Below are 23,224 nucleotides of genomic sequence, written 5' to 3' on the forward strand. Positions count from 1 at the left end.
GTTGACTGAAAGGTGAAATTAGATGAAGAAGGCCTAGTAATTCCAGCTTCATTCCTCCAGTTGCTCATAACTGACACCTTGGCATTGCCCTTGACTTTTCACATTTTCTTCCACCCTATATCCCATCAGTCAGCAAATCCTGAAGGTTCTATTTTCAAAACACATCCAGAATTGAACCCTTTCTCACCACCTCCACTACCTCCACCCTAGTCCATCATCTCTTTTAACAGCTCTTAACATGTCCCTTCTTGCACTTTTTGGACTCTGTGGTCTAAAAGACACAGAAAATTGATGCTGCTAAAGTTAAGTCAGATCATGTCATGCCTCTGCTTAAAACCCTCTGAGGGCTTTCTACCTCATGCCAAAGTCTTTACAATGGCTACAAAGCCCTACACAATCTAGCTCTGGGACCTCCCTTAATTCCTCTCCTGTAACACAGTCCACCCCAGCCTCAGGCCTTTGCTCTCGCTGTTTCCTCTGCCTGGAACATTCTTCCCTCAAGTACATGCATGACTCACTATCCATTGGGTGTTACTCAAATGAAAAAAGTATTTGTTCAAATGAAGAAAGTATTTGTTCAAACATTCTGCATTGAACTAAATTTTAAATTTAGATATTTGACTTCAAGCCTTTGTTTCTCATTATCCAGTTAAACCCACATGTAAAACACAGGAGGAAATTGGTCAAAATTTGCACACACGGCTTTCCTTATTTTTTTTTAATGAGAAGGTACCTGTCCATTGAGATATGATGCAATTACACATGCGCACACATACACAGAGAAATACACAGAGATGCAGTTTGTATTTGGCCACATGTGGATTATACATTATGGCACTCACCACTTACTCACTAAAAAGAATACCTCAAGGGAGTAGCCAGATGAACCTTGGGCAAGTTCTGAGAACCATTTAGGAACTCTGAGAACCAACTGGATTGTGAATTTACTTTGAAAAATGGCTATTAGTAATGAAAATGTCAAGTGAACTCTGACTTTCTGTAACCAGAGTAGATGGATTCACCTTTTAATAGCCCTTCAGCATGCAAAACAGTTCTGATCTTTCACCAGGATAAAAACCAACTCAAGGGTATGGCTGGAAGCCCGTGGTAGCAGTAGTCAGAGAAGAATTTAAAGGTTTTTAAATTATGGTTTTGAATGCCTCTAAATTATCCTCAGAACCAGGCTAGGACCAGCTTGACTGCTTGTATGTACTCAACATCAAGTGGGAATAGGTCACAGATTGGCTGCAACATAGAGATTAAAATTTCATATACATATGTACGAAGTATGCATTTATGTGCCATCTCAATTGTGTCTGTCTAAAACTATATAATATATAGTTTTTCTATGATTAAGGAAGAAGAGAGTGAGAAAATGCTGGCTCAGTGCCAGCTGGGATTATAGATTCCAAGAGAAAACCATTTCAAACTCAAAACAAAGTACCTTGGACCCAACCCACCTGTCACTCAGTAGTTGAGAATTCTTGCATTGGTCTTTATTAATTGCTTACATCCCCTCAAAATCTATGCTCTGACAAACCTTCAGAGTTTGGTGCCAGAATTTGAATCTGTAACAGTTTGACATTCATGTACCAGGTGATGTAAAAAGCCAACAGTTTTATAATAGTATAGCTTAAGGCAATGAATAAACACTTGACTTAGCTTATCTTCACATACTTGTACCCTACAGTTACGTGTGTAATCAGTCTTTTAAAACTGCACATTCAAAAGGAAGAAAATTTAAAAGGTTTCCACATTTTTTTCATACCCTACCTACCACATCTATTTTCATATAGCAGTAACGCTGCCAAAGAAAGAAGATATACTGTCCTCTTTAGGATAAACTCTGTTAAATGAAAGGACCAGCTGCTTGCCTCTGGCATAGCTGAGGAAAAAGGAAAGTTAAATTGTAGTTATTTTTCTACCCTCACGTAACTGTCAGTCACCTCTTTTTTTTGTTCCTTAAATTTACCTTTTCCCTACTTCTTCCAAATGAGGGTGAAATTTGAGAGGACTTGAAGTAAGCTGGGAAGTCAAAGGTACAAAAAATCAAACTTGAAAGGAAAGGAAACCTTATGTGCAAATATAATCTTTCAAGTTATTTCCAAGTCATCTCTATATCCATCTATTTGATTTTTTTCCAAATTCAAGTAGCATCAACATTTCTGTCACCTCCCATGTTCCAGGCACAATACTGGTCACTGGAGATGTTCTAATATATAAGACCAAACCCTTCCTCTGGGGACTCTTTGTGAAGTGGGGGACATACATGTAGGAAATCATTACAATAAAAGGTGGTAAATCACTGAAGACACACAACTTTAAAAATAGATTACAATCCCACAGCTTTAAAAATATATAGTAAAGTGCCCTCCTCTGACAATTTCAGACTCTCAATGGTTCTAAAGTTTTTCCTATGCATATGTAAATATAGCTGTGTTTTCATGTAGCTGGGTCCCCAAGACCACCCTAAGGTTCAATGATTTGCTAGGAGGACTCACAGGACTCAACATATAGTTGTACTCAGGGGTAAGATTTATTATATTGAAAGGATACAGAGAACGATTAGCAAAGGGAAAAGGCACATGGGGCAAAATACAAAGGAAATCAGACGCAAGCTTCCAAGGGTTTGCTCCCACTGGGGTCACACAGGATGCTTTTAATCCCCCATCAATGAGCTGTGACAACACATGTGAAATGTCTCCCAGAGAGGCTCATTAGAAACTTGGTACCCAGGTTTTTATTGGGGCTGGTAATGTAGGCACCCTGGTAACAGTACTCCTCCCCATTTGCCTGGCATGTTACCCAAATTGCAGACTCTGAGAAGGAAAGCAGGTATTCGGCACAATTCATACTGTTTGTACAAAACAATTTAGTCACAGTGAGTGACTCTTATCAGGGAGTGGTGGAACCCTCCTGAAATCCAAGTTCCCAGACACCAGTCAAGGGTCAACTTTGTAAGCAGGCCTTTCAAAGGATAGCAGTCAGGCGTGCTGTATGTCTGTCTGTCTGTCTGCAGTTTTCTATCAAAAATAACACTGTGACATAGGGGACTGGTGGTTTGATGGGTTGAGCCCTCTACCATAAGTTTTACCCTTGGGAAGACGGTTGCTGCAAAGGAGAGGCTAGGCCTCCCTGTATTTGTGCCTAAGAGTCTCCTCCTGAATGCCTCTTTGTTGCTCAGATGTGGCCCTCTCTCTCTGGCTAAGCCAACTTGAAAGGTGAAATCACTGCCCTCCCCCCTACGTGGGATCAGACACCCAGGGAAGTGAATCTCCCTGGCAACGTGCAATATGACTCCCGGGGAGGAATGTAGACCCGGCATCGTGGGATGGAGAACATCTTCTTGACCAAAAGGGGGATGTGAAAGGAAATGAAATAAGCTTCAGTGGCAGAGAGATTCCAAAACGAGCCGAGAGATCACTCTGGTGGGCACTCTTACGCACACTTTAGACAACCTTTTTTAGGTTCTAAAGAATTGGGGTAGCTGGTGGTGGATACCTGAAACTATTAAACTACAACCCAGAACCCATGAATCTCGAAGACAGTTGTATAAAAATGTAGCTTATGAGGGGTGACAATGGGATTGGGAAAGCCATAAGGACCACACTCCCCTTTGTCTAGTTTATGGATGGATGTGTAGAAAAGTAGGGGAAGGAAACAAACAGACAAAGGTACCCAGTGTTCTTTTTTACTTCAATTGCTCTTTTTCACTCTAATTATTATTCTTGTTATTTTTGTGTGTGTGCTAATGGTGTCAGGGATTGATTTAGGTGATGAATGTACAACTATGTAATGGTACTGTAAACAATCGAAAGTACAATTTGTTTTGTATGACTGCATGGTATGTGAATATATCTCAATAAAATGATGATAAAAAAAAAAGATAAAAAAAAAAAATAACACTGTGTCACAGACGTATTTCCATGTCAGTTCATGCAGTTCTACCTAATTCTTTCTAATAGTTACATCGTATTCAATTTTATAGATAAACAATTTATTTAATTGTTCCTGTATGGATATTTGGTTTGTTCACAAATTTTGGTATTATGAATTCTGATGCAATGAACATCATTGTATATATATTCTTCATGTATTTATGCCTATTGTTTCTTTTTAATAGATTTCTAAAAATGGTGTTCCTGATGTCATTTGTTTTGGAAAGAAACTGCATTGGAATTTTAGCCAATGTAGTAGAGTATAGAGAGGTTGTTGGAAAAGTTAAGAGGCTATTAAAATAATCCAAGAGATAGTTGATTGAGGCCTCAACTAAGCTGTGGCAGGGAGCACAGAGAGGTGCAGAAATGGTTTAGACTTAGTTGGAAGGTGATACAACAGCCCCTGATGATTGATTAGTAGAAGAGGGTGAGAAAGGAGGAGTTAAAGGTGACTCTGAGGTATATTCCCATGTCACAGATGAGGACAGTAACTGGATGGAATGCAAGAACAATTGGAATTGGGAAGCAACTGCAGTAATTCAAGGAAGAAATAATGGTAGCTCCAATTTTCAGAAGTGTTCATTCATTTGGCTATTCATTCATACTTATTGAGCCTCTGCTCTGTGTTAATCTCTCTGTGAGCAGTAGTGCATTTTTTTTTTTTTTTGCCAAAAACATTGAGATAGATATTTGAGGTAATATATCTCTCAATTAATTTGGCCATTAATTAACGTTATTGCTATTCTTTTGTAAATGGCACAAAGTTTAATAAAAGCTACCGAGAATGGTAATGATTCAGGTCCCAACTGATTGAATAATCTGCACACATTTTAGAGTAAAAATATGAAGAGGAAAGGGAAAGGGAATAATGAAAGCAAAAAAGCTCTCTCTTGTGTCTAGGTCTGAAGACAGATTCCCTCCCACTCACCATTTCAGACAAATGCCCTTAGCGAGCACGAGCAGGCGAGCTCCCCCCGCCCTGCCCCCTGCTTACCCCCAGAGAACCCTGCCTCCTGCACAATCCCAGGGCTCACTTGTGTGGGCATGAAATGTGTTGTAGAAGAGGGAAGCTGGTAAGCAGTTAGTTCTTTTTATGCTCCTCACTGATTCGCTGTCCCCATCCCACCAGTCCCTCCTCCCTGGCCTGTGGGCCTAAAATGCAGCTCCCTGTCTTCTGAAACCCAGGCACATATAAATCACAATTTGAATTACAAAAGATCTTTTACTTTTATAGGGTTTTATCCAACCTTCAATAGACTTTGACATGCTTTTTATGCATCTTATTTTGCAACTTGTTTGAATTTATAGGGGAATCTGCTTTCTGATTAATTTTATTTGACTAGGCAGAGAATTTCCCATTCTGCATTTATTTGCAATAAACTTTGATCTCATACATTCTTTCCAAAAAAGTTTTCATAGTTTCTAAAGTCCAATGGGGGTCGCATTATTTTTCTTCCTAGGGACTTAACATGAAGCTTCTTTATTCTCCTTTTAATTCTTGTAAAAAGTGAAGTTATAGTAAGGGCAGCCTGAACAAAACTGCAATTTTCCCCACTGATACTTTTTCCTCACTGCAAGGGATTCTTTCTTTTTGCCTGTCTCTCATTCCAGCTTCTTCTCACTGCCCTAATGCTTTTTGCACTCTTTTCCCTCTTTCTCATTTACAAAATTTTTCTAAGGACAATCAATGGTATCCTATAGGTATTTGAATCAAAACGATAGCTTTCCTTATTGTATTTTCGTTTTAAGGCGAATCTTTATTTGAAAATATAAGATTGTTTTTTCTGGTGAAGATAAAATCTCTATGCTACAGGCCATCTGCCTGTGCAGAGGACTGATATACTGGCTACAGATTCAGTTGGGAATACAGAGTTCACTCTAGGTATTTCAAGCCAAGGAGGTTTTAATATAGGGTGTGAAGTTTCCATACATAGAAAGTGAAGTTAGAAGGGAAGGAGGACAAAAATGGGGGGGAGTGGTGTGACCCAGGAAGGAAGCAATGCCATCAGCCCCTCCGACCCTGTCAGAACCCACTTGCCCCTGAACCCACAGGAGTCTGCACACCTGCTGCTTGCTCAGCCACCTCAGAAGCCTCAGAGGAAGCTGCTGCCCTAGAGGATCCCACTGCTGCCTTCTTTGCCTCCAGAGGAGCTGGCATTAGAGTGCTGCCTCCCAGGCGGGAGCCCGAAAAAGACTCACCCACCTGCCTTCTGCTCCCATGTGAGTGTTTCCCCTGGGTGGGATCTAAACTGGAACCCTGCGGGCAGGGGTGTGTGAGACATGGAATTTACAGGTTTCCAGCCCTCGTGATTCAGGAGAGAGCATATGAAGGTAGGTGCTGAGTATTGCAGGCAATAACCAGCACAGACCCAGAGTTGTGTAGGACTTGAAATGAAAACCTTCCCACAGACTGTCTGATCCCTGCATCATGAGACAGCCTCCGGCTCTAGAAAGCTCAAGCCTCCAAAGGCAGACAGGCCTGTTTTACCAGGTCTGTGATCTTGGGCAATAATAACAGTAGCCATTTACCAGCCCCCTTCTAGAAGTGAAGTACTCTATGAGTGAAGCGCTTTAAGCCTTGCACCAACAAACCCATGAGATAGGTTTTATAATTCCCATGTTACAGACAAGGAAACTAGAAGTAGGGCGGACAGGTGGTACAAGCAACTCAATGGTGGAGCCGGGATTTGAACCCGGGTCTTGATTCTCTCATAGTTCACTGTCTGGGCTTCAATTACCAGCTCACGGGGTTGCTGGGTTTGGTGAGATCCTGTGTGTACGTCAGTGGGTTTATGTTTCTATTTCCTTATCCCCAGGGGTGTTTCTGTGGCCTCTTTCCACGAGCTCCGGTTTTCAGCAAGCGCCTCTGTTGATAGCAATGCACTGTGTAGTCTCCCTCCCTCTGAAACGTTGCCGAGTCCTCTGCGCAGAGTGGGTGCTGGTGGATTTCAGCTGCCTGCCTGGCTCGGAAGAAATGGACCCAGACCCGGACCTGAAAGAAAAATCTGTGTGCCGCGGAGTTCCCTCTGTCGCTTTTTTCCATCACCACCTTAGAGAGTTGGAAGGCACGTCTGAGAGGCTTCCTGCTTTCCTCCTCCCCGGAGCCTGTTCTTAGATCTGGGTCTTTCTCCTTCACTTTTGTAGCCCCTCACTTCCCCAGTATCTTCAGGGCGGTACCACAGAAAAACAAAAATCCGAAACCTCAAGGCACGCAGTGAACAGGAGGGTCTTTACAAATGCCGCTCTGCTCTTCTCTGTAGTTTGGCCAAGTTCCTTCCAAGTCAGGTCAGAAAACACGCCCAGCAGCTCCTTGGCCTCTGGGGTCAGAAATTCCTACACAGTCCTCCTCTCAAAGAAATTATCTGAATGAGTCTTTCTCTTTTCTGGCACGGTGCCCTGGATTAAAACAGAAGATGAGCTTCTCTAACTAACTTATTTCTCTCTGGTTTCTTTTCTCTGCACTTTATTTCACTGAAAACCTTCTTCATTATCCCTCTCCTCAGTTTCTGAATTGCTTCACATCGTGGAGGCCCATATTCAAACCTTCCGTTTCCTCCCTCCCTCCCAGATCTCCAACACCCCCTCAGGAAGCATGGACATGTTTTCACATCTTACTTTCTTCCCAGGCTGTCATTAATAATAGCATAAACACAAGTGTTAGACAACTCAATGATATCATTCTCCTGGCCCAGGAAGAAAGGAGATGCTTACTCTTGATTTGCATGCAGGCTTTGGGAGGAGTTCCCGCTAGATGAACCCTCAGTGGCAAAAACGACCAGGTAGGCTCAGCTCTCTGCTGTCTCCACCTGGAGCAGCTGGCTGGAATCAGTAGGCTCACCTCTCCCTACATGGGTGAGTTCTACCAGAAACAAGATTTGCAGGACTCTCACACAGGTTTGAAACAGGAGTCCCTTGCAGCTCCTCTCACCACTTGGTAGACATTTTCATTCACTTCATACCAAAGACCTGGTCTTTTGATTCTCCTCCATCCACTTGACTGATGTAGACACAACTCCTCTAAGCATAATTTTGAATGGCTATCATTTGTACAGCACTTCCAATTTTGCATAGAACTTGCCACATAGAATTTTATTTGATCATCAGAACAAACCAGTGAAGCAGTTGACTGGCTATTTGTACCCTCATTTTACAGATTAAGAAAGTGTGGTTATATGATTTGTACCAAATTACCCAGTTGGTAAGTAGCAGAGCTGGGACCCAGCACAGGAATTCTGGTTAGGAAGGCTGGGTCCTAGAATTCTGCTCCTGTGCCAGTTTCAGTACTTACTGTGTGAACTTGGGCACATTTCTTCACTTCTCTGAGCATCAGTCTACTTATTTGAAAACAGGGATAATACTGACTTTCACACAGGGCTGTAGTGGAGGTTTAGTGGGATTATAAAGATAGAGATAGAGGTAGAGATAAAGATAGAGGCACAGAGAGAGAAAGTAAGAAACAGAGCACATGACTACAGTTAAGTGTCTGACACATGGTTGGCAGCCAGTAGACATCACCCTCCCCACCTTTTTAATAGTGTAGATACATGGCTAAGATTGTACACTCTTGTACCCCATTCACCTGTGCCATCTTTATCATAGAACTGTTGGATTTGATTTATCAGGAGACCCTGGCTTTGCCTCTGTGACTATGAGCTGCGGCCAAATGAGAAGAGCCCTGATAGATGTGGTCAGAGAGATGAATAACAGCCTGTCTCCAGAGCTCTGAGAGTGGAGAGTGAGATGCATTGCCTCTGACTTCACTTCTAATTCTGTATGATCATCCTTGGCTGTTTGGCAAAATGCGGCCCCACATCCACAGCACAGTGTCTGGCTGCAAACCCTGGATTTCCTGGGCCACCAAGACAGATTCTTTGAGTGGAAAAGAAAATGATAACAGGGCAATGGCATTCACCCAGAGCAGGGTGTGGGCACAGGAAGCACGTGCAACTACACATCAATCCCTGAATGATTTTGCTGCTAGACAAGAGTGTGAGCCAGAAAAGATGCAGCAAAAACATGCCTGTGCAGATTTCTCCCCGATTCCTGCAGTGCCATTACCTGGTGATTTCCCAGCGAGAAATCCATCATTAGAACAGTTTGCCCAAGAATGTAAAAGCCTAGAGAAGAGCTGTGTGTCATTTTCAGCAGCTCTAGTTGCTGACCTTTATCCATCTTCTGCAAATGAAATAGCATTATTTTGCAAAGTCAGGTACCTACCTAATTCTGTTCTGCAGTTTTCTAATTACCTTAGCTTAGGAGGATTAAACAGAATGAAGCAGGTCTGGTTAAGACCAGGGCAAGGGTAAAGGTTGAAACTGATTGTGTTTTAAAACTTCAACTTCCGTGTGAGACCAAGGGAAGAGATATCTATTTGGTACAGGATCTAAAGTTTCTAAACGGTACAACTCTACAGTCGATTTGTTCAAACACCACAATTGCATGGAACTTTGAATAGGAAGTGAGATACGGTAGGTTAATATGGGCTGGAGTGAAATAGTGACACATCCCAGAGTAATTTGGGCAGATAATAAAAAATATATTTACAGCCTCCCCCTCCCCAGCCCCGAGGATCTGGGGGAAGGTACAGATGTGTTGGACATCCTCACCTGGACTGGTGTTGATGTTGTCACAAACATTGGGACTGGCGGTTTGATGTGCTGAGCCCTCGATCATGGGACTTGCCCTTATGAAGCTCGTTACCGTGAAGAAGAGTCTAAACTTGCATGTAGTTGTGCCTAAGAGTCTCCCTCTGAGTACCTCTTTGTTCCTCAGATGTGGCCCTCTCTCTCTCTAACTGAGCCATCTCGACAGGTGAACTTGCTGCCCTCCCCTCTACATGGGACCCGACTCCCAGTGTTGTAAATCTCCCTGGCAATGCAGAATATGACTCCTGGGGATGCATGTGGACCTGGCATCATGGGACTGAGAGTATCTTCTTGACCAAAAGGGGGATGCAAAATGAGACGAAATAGTTTCAGTGGCTGAGAGATCTCAAATGGAGTCGAGAGGTCACTCTGGTGGACATTCTTATGCACTATATAGATAATACCTCTTAGGTTTTAATGTATTGGAATAGCAAGAAGTAAATACCTGAAACTACCAAACTCCAACCCAGCAGTCTGGACTCCAGAAGACAATTATATAATAATGTAGATTACAAGGGGTGACAGTGTGATTGTGAAGACCTTGTGGATCACACCCCCTTTATCTAGAGTATGGATGAGTAGAAACATGGGGATAAAAACTAAAGGACAAATGGGGTGGGATGGGGGGATGATTTGGGTGTTCTTTTTTCACTTTTATTTTTTATTCTTGTTCTGGTTCTTTCTGATGTAAGGAAAATGTTCAGAGATAGATTGTGGTGATGAAGGCATAACTATGTTATCATACTGTGGACAGTGGATTGTATACCATGGATGATTGTATGGTGTGTGAATGTATTTCAATAAAACTGAATTTAAAAAAAAAAAAAAAAAAAAAAAGAAACTCCAGATGCATCAGTGTTACTTACTAATGTCAGAATTTTCTTCCCTCACTGTGGTAGTTTGAAGCTGTACATACCCCATGAAAGGCCATGTTCTTTTAATCCATTCCTGTGAGTGTAGACCTGTTGCGAGTAGGACATTTTGATTAGGTTATTTCAGGTGACATGTGCTCCAGGTGGGTCTTAATGCTCTTACTGGAGGCCTTTCTAAGAGAATAAAACACATACAGAAGTTAAGAGATGAAACAGAAAGAAGCTCATAGAAAAAGCCTCAGTGAAGCTGAGAGACAAGGACACACCCCTAGTAGCTGAGAGGGGAAGCCACTGAAGCCAGAAGCTGGAAGCAACGAAACCCAGGAAAGAAGGGCCAGCAGATGCCAGCCTTGTGCCTTCCATGTGACAGAGGTGCCCCAGATGCTGGCAGCCTGTCTTCAGAGTCCAGGTATCATCCTATTGATGCCTTGAGTTGGACATTTTCATGGCCTAAGAACTGTAAATTGTAAGCTAATAAATCCCCTTTGTAAAAGCCAAACCACTTTTGGTATATTGCATTCTGGCAGCTTTAGCAAACCACAACACCCACGTACGTGTCTCAAACGTTGTCAGTGGCTGGAAGTAAATCTTGAGGCACAGCATTCACTAATTCCATTCAAGGGGAAAGCAACAGTGAATTTGTCTTACTTTCCCTAAGACGTTTAATAATCAGATGGGGAATCTCAGGTCCTGGCCTGTTGGGCCAGTCTCCTCCATCTCATTCCAGCAGTGGAGTTGGGGAAAATACTGCAGTTCCTAGCTGAAATTATACAGTCGGATGATGTTTCTCTTGGCTTCAACTATAGAGGCTGGTGCCCAGAGCTGATTTTTGGCACAACTGAAAAGTATGAAGTTTTTCTTTTTTCCCTGTCGTGTTCCCAGCATCCCTCGTAATCACTTTTTCTCTTTATCCCTCTCCTGGTTCCTCAAGCTTTTTTTCTTCCTCTACCTCATTCACATCTGAACTCTGAAAAATGTGAAACATTTTTATAGGTGTAAATGACTGCTAATATCTGGAGCAACACTTCACAAACTTTATGTGTGCACGAATCTCCTGCAGATTCAGATTCAGTAGGTGAGGGTGGGACTTGGAAGTCTGCTCCCAGGTGGTGCTGTTCCTACTGGTCTATAGACCACACTTTGTATAGTAAGCCTTTAAACTAATCCTAAGGGAGAGAAAAGGTACTTCCTTTTTCTCTCTGGTCTAGCAAAGTGTGTGTGCATGTGTGCATGTGTATGTGTGCACGTGTGGGTATGTGGTGTGTGCACACATACATACAATCCCCAGATTTTCTAGTGACTAGCTATGTCCTTGTATTCTCTTCAGATCATGCAATGACTGGTTTTCTTAATTAAAATTTATTTGCTCAGGTTTCAGTCTTCACTGATGCATTGGGACAAGATATACAATATTCACTTTTATGAACTTGTCTTCTCACAAAATACCCTGATCTCTCATTTTGGTGAAAATCAATCAGACTTAAATTAAATTTCTTTTGTTCTTTTACTGGGTGTTTAGGGGGTTGGGATGTAAGGAGTAGTCCCCAGATAGGGCTAAAGGAGATGTTCTGGCTCATGCCTAAGCCTTGTCTGCCACTGAGGATCTGTGCATCTGGTAAACTGCCAGAAAAAAATCTATTGACCTGTGGAACTGAAGGCCTGAAGACTGGACCTCATCTCAGAAGGCAGAGTCTGGCAGACAAACCAGACCCAGTACCACTCAGAGGGGCCACTCAGTGACACAGATGTATCCTCATCCCAGCTGTTTTAGTTTCCTGGACTGCTCAAGCAAATACCATAAAATAGATCAGGTTAAACAATGGGAATTCATTCATTCATGGTTTTGAGGCTGAGAAAATGTTCGGATCATGGCATTATCAAAGTGATGCTTTCTCCCCAAAGACTGGCATTCTGAGCTGGCTGCTGGTGATCCTTGGTCCTTAGCCTGTCACATGGAAAGGCACATGGTGGTATCTCCTGGTCTCTCCCTTGTCTTCCAGGTTCCATTGATGTTCAGCTTCTGGCTGCTCCCTCTGTGGCTTTTCTCTCTCTGAATTTCATTCCACCTTTAAAGGACTTTAGGAATAGGATTAAAACTCATGCTGATTGAGATGGGCCACACCTTAATGAAGTTACCTCATCAAAAGGTCCTACTCGCAATGGGTACACACTGACAGAAATAGATTAGATTTAAGCACCTGTTTCTCTGGGGTACATACAGCTCCAAACCATCACACCAACCTTCCATAGTCTTGATTATTGGTTTGTATGGGAGACAAGGCTGTGAGTAAACACACAAAAAAGCTGCTTTCATGAATGGTTCTTTAAGAGATGAACTTGCTTTGGTTCATCTCTTTTTAACAGAATGGAATACCTAAAGGGAGAGGCATTGTTTGAGTTTGCTAAAGTTGTTGTAATGTCACAACCAGAAATGGGTTGGCTTTTACAATGGGGATTTAAAACAAATTTACAGTTCTGAGGCTGTGAAAATGTCCAAATCAAGGCATCAACAGGCAATGCTTTCTCTCCAAAGACCAGCTACCTGCAATCTTGGGTTCCTCTGTCAAATGGCAAGGCATATGGTGATGTCTGCTGGTCTCTCCCTTCTCTCCCAAGTTTCTTTGCTTTCAGCTTCTGGCTACTCTGTGTTTGGATTTCTTTCTGAGCTTCTGTGTGACTCCTTCTCTCTCAGCTTCTCTTCCTTCCCTCTTAGCTTCTGTGTTTTTGTATCTTTTTCTCTGTTTTTCACTCCAGTAGGTGGATTAAGACCCACCTGGGCATGCCTCAACTGAAGTAACCTAATCAACAGGTCCCATCTATGATAGGTCTACACCCCCAGGACTGGATTTGCTTTAAGAACATGATTTTCTCTGGGGTACATTTGGCTTACAACTACCACAGATGTCTTCTCTTCCTCTAAATGAGAAGGGTCTTTAAACCTCAGGCTCTCCCCATCTCCACTGCCTTAGCAGAGGTGCTAGCTTAGGCTGAGAGTTGCTTACAGAAGGGTGTGGCCAGCTGACATGACAGCACTGCCAGGCAGAGGCAGCAGTGATGCCTTTCAAGTTTAGGAGCACCCTGCCTGGGTCAGGAGGGCAACAACGGCAGGGAGATAGGGGACCAGAATGGAGACAGCACAATGGACCTATGTAGGGAGCTGATGGGTTTCATTCATGGTCGTAAATGAGAAACTCTCCGTCGCCTCCCTAAAATATCAGGGCAAAGGTGGCAGCAAAGGCAGATAGATTTTGCAGGAGGCTGATTCTCCATATTATCAGACAGGGATAAAAGCCTAGCATTATGGACCTAATTTATTCAAAAGCCCATGTGTTTCGGTCTGTGTTCTGTGCTCTATGAAATCAGACTGTGAGACTAGATCGGTGGTTAGCCAATACCTGTCCTTGGAGTCTACCCCACACTGCAGTCTGAGCAGTTTGGCTCTTATCTGCTCTTTCTTGTGAGAGTTCCGTGTATGTCTTCACTTGAGGAAAGGGTTCCTAGGCTAAAAACCCAGAGTGGACTGCTCTCAAAGAGCCCTGTCCACAGCAGGATCCTACAGATCTCTTACTCTGTCGATATGGAAGAAGTGGTAGATGCTGTGATGAGATTCAAGAACAGGGGTCATCTCAGTGAGATGACCAGACAAGGAGAGATTGTGGTCAAAGAGGTGATTCTCAGAGTTTAAACTCTTCGTGTTTAAACAGCTTCACATGCCAATGAACTACAATTCTCAGTAGATACTAAGGCCATGCAGGAGGGTTGTAGCAGGGTTTAGGATCTTTGGGATAAGTGCTGAAATCCCTGAGAAAATTGAAGTGGACAAGGCCCCAGACCTTGCAGGCAATTTTAAACCAGGAATGAAGAAGTTATGGCTCCCACTTCTAGCTTCGCAGTGTTCAAATTCAGACTCCATCACCAGCTGGCCTTAGCAGCTCTGAATGTCTCCAGGGAAGGAGGCCATTTCTAAATTATCCAGGACCCAAATCAGAGGCCTCATTCTATCATGACTGAAATATTCCAAGTAATGGGATTCTGAATAAATTAGTCATTCATCATGGAAGAGATATTATAGATAAATACCATACTTCATTGCTATTCTGAGCTGTCCACCAGTTCTCTCCTTTAAGAAGAAAAATAGAATTAATGTGATTCTGAACAGTGATCTACTTAATGTTTTCAAGGTTTTATCTGGAGAGGATTTCAATAAACTACTTTAAAAGAAGTGGAATGCAAAAAAAAAGTGTGAAGGGCTTGTATAATTGCTGAAAGTTGGTTCTCTAGGGCTAGAAATCAACGAAAAGGGTGAATGTTATGGAAAGATTTTTAAGTACTTATTCAGGAGAAACTAAATAGAAAATCAATCAGGAAAATAAAAAATTCATAAATCCAATCGCTTCTAATTGGCTCAGAACATAGTACAGAATTTAAAATGTTTGCCTGTGAACAGCTCTGTCTCTTGAAATTATAACTCTTATCAACGGAAAGAGCATTCTGGTTTTTTTTTTTTTTTTTTTTTTTCCTATCAAAGAAAACTCATCAAGGCCAAAGCAACCCTGAAAATGGCTCAAGCTTGCAAACTCTTCATTTTGGCTATTTATGGACAAATTCCTGCTAAAGGTTTACTCAAGCCAGGGAAGAACATATTTTCATTTCAAGTCTTTAAACATTTATTAGGCCCCTACTATGTACACAGCACTAGGCTGGTCCCTGTGGGAGATACACAAATTAATGAGTTATTGTTTTACTTTGCTAAAGCTGACAAAATGCAAAATATCAGGAATGGGTTGGCTTTTACAATGGGGATTTATGAACTTACAAATTTACAATCCTTTAGCCGTGAAAATGTCCAAATCAAGGCATCAACAGGACAATACCTGGACTCTGAGGACAGGATGCTGGCATCTGGGACACCTCTGTCATATGGGAAGGCACATGACACATCTGCTGGGCTCTCCCTTTTCTCCTCAGTTTTGTGCTTCCAGCTTCTGGCTTCAGTGGCTTCCTCTCTGAGCTTCTGTGTGTTTCTCTCTTCTAGCTTCTGTCTCTCTTAGCTTCTGTGTATCCTTCTCTGTAAACGTCTCTGGGTTTTTTTTTTTTTTGTTTTTTTTTTTCCTGTCTTTTATCCTCTTATAAAGGACTCCAGTAAGAGGATTAAGACCCACCTTGAATGGGGTGGGTCACATCTCAATTGAAATAACCTAATCAAAAGTTCCCACCTACAATAGGTCTACAGCCACAGGAGTGGATTAAAATAAGATAATCTTTTCTGGGGTATGTACAACTTCAAACCATAACAGCCATGATTCCTGAGAATTCACAAGTTAGAAGGGGAAACAGATGAATGCCTAATGCAATAAGGGTTGGGAGAGGGGGCGCAGATGAATTCTGAAATAAGGAAATCTGCAAAGCCTTCTTGGAAGAGGTGAAACCTATATCAAGGGGACAGAAGATATTCCACACAGAGAACACTTTGTAGTAAGTGCAAGTGTGAGGTAGGCTTGGAGAATGTAGAATATTTTATGATAATTTAGAAGAGCTGGTATAGGAAAAAATCCCAACGAACAAGACATTTAATATTCATCACCCTAATCTCTGCCTCTCCATCTCAAACTTTCATGAGCACAGTAATTTGTGTAACACCCTTATATCTCTTATTAAGAAGAAAATATTTCAGTAAAGGTACATCATTAAGTGTTACTATTTTATTGGTTTGCCCTTCACAAGAAGTCTTTGCCTTTTAAAAAAATATTACATATTTGTTTAACAAAGAATTCAAGACATGGAAGTATTCATGATGTAAACAGAAAGGAAAATTTCAAGAATCTGTGGGTCCCCTTTTCTTTATTGTGAACATTTTTAACAATCTGAAGTTTGCTCAGTGTTTGTTTTTAAAACCGGGTTATGAGGGAAGAACTATGCTATGTCTTAAGGTAATTAACCTTTTCCTGATAAAGGAATTTTAGGCATCTGTGTGAGGATGGTATTTTCAGGCAGGAACATTTTCCCAGAATCCCAAGAAGGCACTCCATGAGTTAGTTTAATATTGTGGAAGGAGCACAAGTTTTAGAGACAGGCAATCCTGGGTTCTCATTCCAGCTCCACCTCTTCTAGCATTCAATCTGGGAAAGCTACTCTGCTTCTTGGAGTACGAACTAAGACGATCAGGTTACTGTGGAAATAAAGGAAAAGTTCCAAGCCCAGGGTGTTAATTCCCGTCCCCCTAAATCGCAACAGGAAGTGGCAGCTGATTTCACCTAAAAGCGAGGTCATCCCTAGTACAGACCCAATAGATGTGATTTGCCAAAGGTGCTTAGCTTCTGGCTGCTATGATAAATGCTGCACAATGGGTTGACTTAACAACAGGAATTTACTGGCTCATGGTTTCAGAGGCTAGAAGGCTGGCGTCCTTCCTGGGGTCAGTAGCATTCTAGCTGGCTGGCAATCCTTGGTTCCTTGGCTTTCCTGTCACCTGGCAATGTCCTCTCCCTTCCCTTCTAGGTTCCATTGCCTTCTGGCTTCTGGTTCCTCTCGTGGCTTTTTCTCAGAATTTCTTGATTTCTTCTGCTTATAAAGGACTCCAGTAATCTGGATTAAGACTCAGTTTCATTTGGTTGGGCCACACCTTAACTCAAAATAACATTTCCAAAAGATCCTAATTACAATGAGTTTATACCCACAGCAATGGATTAAGATTAAGATGTTTTTGATGGAGCACATAACTCAATCTGCTACAGGTGCCAAGGGCTGTGTGAGCTCACAAGAGCAACTGCAGAGTGGGCCTGGGGACCTTCTGCCCCTACTGCTTAGATGAGCTGCCCACAACTCTCCTACCTTCTCTTCCTTTCCAGTTCCTCCTAGATGAACTGGTCATCTTCCAGATCTCAGAGGAATATAATTTCTTCCTGGAGGCCTTCTCCCATGCTCCAGACTGAGCTGGGTCCATCCCCTTCTCATTGCCACAGACCTTCTAATGACTAACATCCTTGATTGACTGTATGATTCATGAGGGCAAATGTCATGTGGCTCATTGCCTGGCCCATTGTAGATGGCCTAAAATCTCCATGAGTAATGTAATAAAGGAAAGAGGGAAGGAAAGAAGGAAGGAAGGGTGGGAGGAAGGAACGGAGGGAGGGAGGAAAGAAAGAAAGATATCATTAAAATTCATTCCATTATAACCATATAAACCATCAGAGGACTGAAGGAAGATGTGTTGAGACTAATGTGGCAACCACTGAGGAAGAATCAGGAGTAGCTCCCCATGAATATGCTATGATCTTTCTGAAAGAAGAAAAAAAGCAGCACCGGGGCCTACTCATTCTTACATATGTCAGTTTTGCTTTCAGTGCTATTCTTGCTAACTTTTAAATGCCAACATCAAGACCCTGGGGCCCAGTGAACTGCATACAATATAGTCTCACAAACTCTTCTACAATTCAGCAGGCAATCTCATAATATCTTTCATTTGCTTTGCAAACTGGACCTTTTTTTACTAAGTATGGCAGATGAATATTTTAAGAGTCTTTCAAGAAAATGTAGTAGAATATTCCATCAGAAAACATTCTGCTTTTGTTTGTAATTCAAAATGTTCTGTGGAGTCTGGGAATGTAGAATTTGGATTGTTCCTTTTGAGCCTATCTTGACTAAAGATAGGATTTTGTCTAGGAGGAGGGTAAGGTTAGAGAGAGGTGAGGATGCTGTGATAGGAGCTTAGCATTGGGACTTAGCATTCAATTCATCTATTAAGCATTTATTGGGTTGAGTGGTTCAAAATAATGCCAAGTGTCAACACTGTGTTAATAATTAAAATGTTTTAAGCAATTATGAGGACAGATAATAAATTATCTTATTTAATATTGTCAACTCTATGGTTGACTTTTGCTACTGTTATTCCAGTTTTATAGATGAAGAACTATGCATGGAGAGATTGAACATTAAGTGTTGAGACCAGGAATCCAACATGGACATCAGACTCCCCAGCCTGTACTCCCAGACATTGCTGGGGTGGGAGGCAGGGTGGAGAAGGCATGGCAGAGAGAATGTGGGAGATACGTCCTGATCCTTGAGAAGCTCTCAGACCACTGAGGGGCCTCATAGCAAGAACCCAGACTTCATCATATTTTGTATAATTCTTTCTAGTCCTAGAGTTTTCCTTTTTGAATTGGAGAGAAGTGTATTATGTGCTTGTCTGTCACATCCTATCCCTGTGCCCTTCCATCTGCCCCTGCCATCCTGGCCACAGCTGATTCGAGCACAAATATAGAAGGAGGAAGGCACTTTCTAGGCAGAGGAAATGGTCTCTGAGAAGTCCTTGAGGTAGCAAGAACAGAGTCACATTTTACAGCAACTGAGAAAAGGCTACGATGAAGAGGGTGGGGGGGAAGAATGGAGGGGGGGGAAGAGATAGAGATAGAGATAGATGGGGGAGGTTGTGGGGTAAAGAGAAGAGTGAGGGCTGAGCAAGTCTAGACTGAAATATGTTGTCTAGACTTGCAGTCCAATAATTTGGCACTCTTTAAAACATTGTTCTTTAAGTATATATCCAGTATTTGTTTGAATGAGAGGCTGAGCTGCGTCTGAGAAAAGGGCAGAAAAGGAGGCTATGCTCATTTTTCCCACTGTGCTAATTTAGCTCGGACTCCATACATCATATACAACTCAGCAAAGTTCTACAATAAATACGATCTACCTGAGTCATATTGTTCCTCATGACCTACTACAGATCTCACTGTAGCCATCATCTACTGCTCTTCTAGTACATCGCTTGGTGGTCTCATCCTGCTCCCCTTCATGGGTTCACAAGTCCTCTGCCCACTCTGTCTCTTAAGCTTTCCAGATTCATGCAGTAATCCCACTTATATTTTGGTGTCTCTTACAGAGTGATGCTCCAGTGGAATTGCCCCAGGCCTATCCTTAACCTCCTTCTGAGACAAGGATAGGTGAATTGGAGAGGGTCAAAGGCATGATCACACTGGGTATTGATCTCAACTGGGTTTTATGTATTGACCTAAGGGGCACTGGGGAGCTATGGGAGGTTTTCAATGGAACTGATGTAGCTTGTGTTCTGAGACGTCTGCCCTGGGGGCAGTGTTCAGAATCCTGCCGGGCCATGATTGGTGGGCCTGGAGAACTGCAGATGGAGATGGGTGGACAGGACAATATTAGTTCCTCTCAATCTCACTTCTGCCCAAGCTCCTGACTTTGCTTTCTTTTCTTTTTATAGTCATCATTGTTGTCATTGCGGTCACCACCATCATCATAAGTTTTAGAGCAGAGTACAAATGAAAATTCAGGCACCTTAAAGAGTTAAGAATTTCAAGACAACAGCAAGTGGGGGAGCTTTGTGAACACAGGGCCCTTTGCAACTGCACAGTTTGCACATCCATGGAGCCAACCCTGCTGGCTATTGTACTTTACCTGCCCTAGTATTTTCTACTGTGGTAACTCAGCTATTCCCTGTTTCAATTTTTCCTTTCAAATCTTTCTGACTGTACTCTGTTTTTCTGCTCTATAGTTCCTGCTGAATGTTCCTTCCTGCATGGAATTTGGACTCTGTCCAGGCCACTGATGGATGATTTTCTCTGAATATGTCATTTTCAGACTCCACATAAGAGAGGATCTGATAGGTTGAAATAGATGCTATCCAGTAGAGATCATTTTGTTTTGTTTTGTTAATCTCACAGGTTGCTGGCCAGGCTGACCTCGAGTCTATTGTCCATTTCTGGTACACCCAGCTGTGGCCAGGCTGAACACAAGGCGATTCTGGGGAGGGCAGGCACACGTGTATAACAGACCCCTCTCCAATAAAAAATGTATGACTGGATCCTGGTACAGGCTCTAGGTCGCCACAGAATGATAAGAAGTATGATATAGTCTCTCTTCTTGCACCCAAGGTGTAACTGAGAGCTAACAAATATAATGATAACTTTCTGAACTTTATCTAGATGCCTTCTGTTATATTATAATGTAGTCAATGTTCTTTTTCACTTTAATTTTTATTCTTATTACTTTTGTGTGTGCGGTAATGAAAATGTTCAAAAATTAATTTTGGTGATGGATGCAAAACTATACGGTGGTACAGTGAAAAATTGATTGTATGCTTTGTATGACTGCATGGTATGTGAATATATCTCAATAAAATTAAATTATTAAAAAAAATGTAGTCAAAGACAAATACTTATAACTGTTATAATTCACTGAACTGTAGCCCAAATGCCTTGATGTTTCACTTTGTAACTGTAATTGAGAAGCCTCGTAATAATCTTGTAACCCTGCACTTATCTTGTTTTGTAACTTAAAAGTCTTGTGATTCAGTTAGCAGCCCCCTTAATGTTTATTAATGAAGAATCCTGAGCAAACCCACCCTATTTCCTTCCTTATTATGCTAGATAAAGCCACTGCTAGCCAGAATTGGCCCGCCTGACATGCTCAGTAGCATGAAACTTTACCCTAAACTAACCTATACTTCATTGTTTTTCCAGTTTGTTAAAGCTGCCGGAAATGCAAAATACCAGAAATGTATTAATAAACAATGGGAGTTTATTAATTCACAAATGTACTGTTCTAAGCCCATGAAAATGTCCAAATTAAGGCATCAAGAGGTAGATACCTTCTCTGAGGAAAAGACCGATGGCATCCGGAACACCTCTGTCAGCTGGGAAGGCACGTGGCTGGCATCTGCTGGTCCTTTGCTCCCGAGTTGCATTACTTTCAGCTTCTGATTCCAGTGGCTTTCTCCTCAAGCATCTGTGGGTTCTAACTTAGCTTCTCTAGGGTGAACTCTGGGCTTCATCTCTTAGCTTAGTATCTGCAAATATCTGGGTCTATGTCGGCTCTCTCAAGGACTCCAGTGAACTAATTAAGACTCACCTTGAATGGATGGGGTCACATCTCCATGGAAACAACCTGATCAAAAGATCTCACCCACAACAGGTCTGCCCCCACAAGATTGGATTAAAAGAACATGGCTTTTCTGGGGGTCATAATAGATCCAAACCATTAAAATTGTGATAGTAAAAATCATGCCCATCATCCTGTTAAGGCCACCATTTCGTACAGGCATCCTATGATTAAGTATGTAATAATCTGAACGTGCCCAACCAGAATGCCACCCCTTACCCTGTCAACTCAACTACTATCTTCATTAACTTAAGTCTACCTTTGCCAATTTATAAAACTATCAGAAGTTCTCCCATTTGGGGAGACACAGCTGAAGCTTGCAAGCCTTCTGTTCTCCTTACATTGCACTATGCAATAAAGCTCTTTCTCTCATTGAAACCCCAGTGTCACAGATTGGTGTTTATGCACATTGGGGAGTGAATCTGAATTGGCAACAATGGGGCTTATAAAATTGTTGGGGAATATGGTGGTTTGGAGCTATCTACCCCAGAAAACCATGATATTAAATGTAATCCATTCCTATGGGTGTGAACCCATTATAATTAGGACCTTTTGATGAGGTTATTTCTGTTAAGGTATGGTCCAACTCAATCAGGATGGGTCTTAATCCTATTACTAGGGTTCTTTATAAGCAGAATGAAATTCAGACAAAAAAAGGGAATGCTATGGGACACAAGAAACTGAAAGTCAAGGGAAATGGAAGAGAAGGGAGAGGACAGATGAGACCAGCTGGGTCCAGAGGAGTCCAGGCAAAGGATCACAGGCAACCAGCCCCAGAATGACAGTTTTTGGAGGAAAGCATTACTTTACTGATGCCTCAATTTTGGAATTCTCCTAGCCTCAGATAATGAGCCAGTAAGATCCCATTGTTTAAGCTAGCCCATTGCATGGTGTTTGCTTGAGCAACCAAGGATACTATCAAACAGGGAGACAGGACAAAAAAAAACATAAACCATGCTATAAGGCACCTTGCAGGGTGGTGAGTTCCTTAATGATCACAAATGCATCTCACTTGTTATCTCTGCCCCATTCATCTCCCCTCCCCACAGTGGCTGGGCGTCAGATAGCCCATGTTGCATTGCTGACACCACAGCTTCATTGTTATGTGTACTTAGGCATGTTCTTTCACTCTCTGTGCCTCAATTTTCTCATTTGTAGTTCGGACAATAACAGCACAGTCTCAACCTCATGGAGTTTTGTGAGATTAAACAAGATCATCCATTCCTGACTTAATAAATTATTTAACCTGATGGCTTCTGCTGTAAACCTCTCTCTTCCTCTACTTCTAAATTTCTCCTGCCCCTCTTTGACAGGTGGATGTTATCCCTCTAACCTCCAGAAGGCCTATGCACCTTCCTGAGCTCATAGTTTTGCCGTAAGTATTTCCACCACATGGTGTGTCCTCTTTTCCAATCCGTCTTGCTCAGCCCAGCTTAAGCCCTTCATGAAACTTTCCCTTGACTATTTTCACCCACATACAGTACTGAAGGTTGAAAGGAGTCAGATCTCAAAATGCAGCCCGTCTTTACAGCTCAGGAAATTGAGACCAACAGAGCCTAATCTCTCTTCCTTTCCTAATCTTCTTATATCATCCATGTGGCACTTAATCACCCACTGCCTCTGTTGCTCCTGCTTCCTATCTTAACAGCTGCTCATCCTCGCATTCAAGTCTCAGTTCGAATGACTTTTCTTCAGCTAAGTCTTCCTCATTCCCCAGAATAGATTGGTTCTACAAGTTGTCCTTTCTCATAGCTACCTCATGTTGTCCTCTGAAAGCCTTCATCAAAAAGCAACTCAGGAATTTCTGCTGTAGCTAGTTGTTTAATGTCCCTTTCACCTAACTGGAAGGAAGGCAATTTTTTTTTTTTTTTAA

At 42.1% G+C, this 23,224-nt stretch overlaps 1 long non-coding RNA gene across 3 annotated transcripts in view; it reads left to right on the forward strand.

Annotated features, from left to right (window-relative positions):
• The window catches only part of LOC119532879, a 75,473-nt gene that overhangs the window by 33,914 nt on the left and 18,335 nt on the right, over positions 1-23,224 (forward strand). For all 3 annotated transcript variants that reach the window (XR_005216574.1, XR_005216575.1, XR_005216576.1), the window contains exon 2: positions 22,665-22,726. This is a non-coding gene — a long non-coding RNA (uncharacterized LOC119532879). The remainder of the gene's footprint in view (positions 1-22,664; positions 22,727-23,224) is intronic.

Source organism: Choloepus didactylus, chromosome 1 (assembly GCF_015220235.1).
Source record: "Choloepus didactylus isolate mChoDid1 chromosome 1, mChoDid1.pri, whole genome shotgun sequence".
NCBI lineage: Eukaryota > Metazoa > Chordata > Mammalia > Pilosa > Megalonychidae > Choloepus > Choloepus didactylus.